The sequence below is a fragment of the Plasmopara halstedii genome (genome assembly GCF_900000015.1).
Source record: "Plasmopara halstedii genome assembly, contig: Scaffold_350, whole genome shotgun sequence".
Lineage (NCBI taxonomy): Eukaryota > Oomycota > Peronosporomycetes > Peronosporales > Peronosporaceae > Plasmopara > Plasmopara halstedii.
In genome coordinates, this window is record NW_020187271.1 from 615,674 (window position 1) to 616,199 (window position 526).

Here is a 526-nt window from a genome sequence, read left to right on the forward strand (position 1 = left end):
GCGCACGCTAACGGTGACGAGTGACCTCGTTTGGGATGTGGAGGTGGTCGACTACGAGTCTGACACTCCTATTCCCGGATGGAATGATGAGGAGGGCGAGCCGCATTAGCGGCGTGAGACATGCCCTGCTCGTGCCTCGTGGGCCCATGTCCGTTTCCTGACTTCTCGTCACCTGAGAAACGTGGTGTAATCACCAATGACCTCGATGAGGCACAGAAGCAGCGGCTGGAAGCTGTCCGTAAGGCGGCTCTGATGCGCGCCCATCCACGGTCGGTCATTGACCCTCGGGTGGAATATGGCTTCCGCCCAGCGGATCCCGCTGTGGAAGCGAAGGACGCGGTAACTCGATCGTTACGCGTCCACATCATCGGACTCCCGGTCATCGGGGAAGATGAGCTTACTGAACGGAAAGCTCTTCGAGCTCGATTCTTGGTTCCACAAGCATTTGCGTTGGAAGCTTATTGCACTCGTCTGTGTGCTCAGCGAGGTGGCTCTCGTGTACCCGCAATGCGGACGATACCTGTAG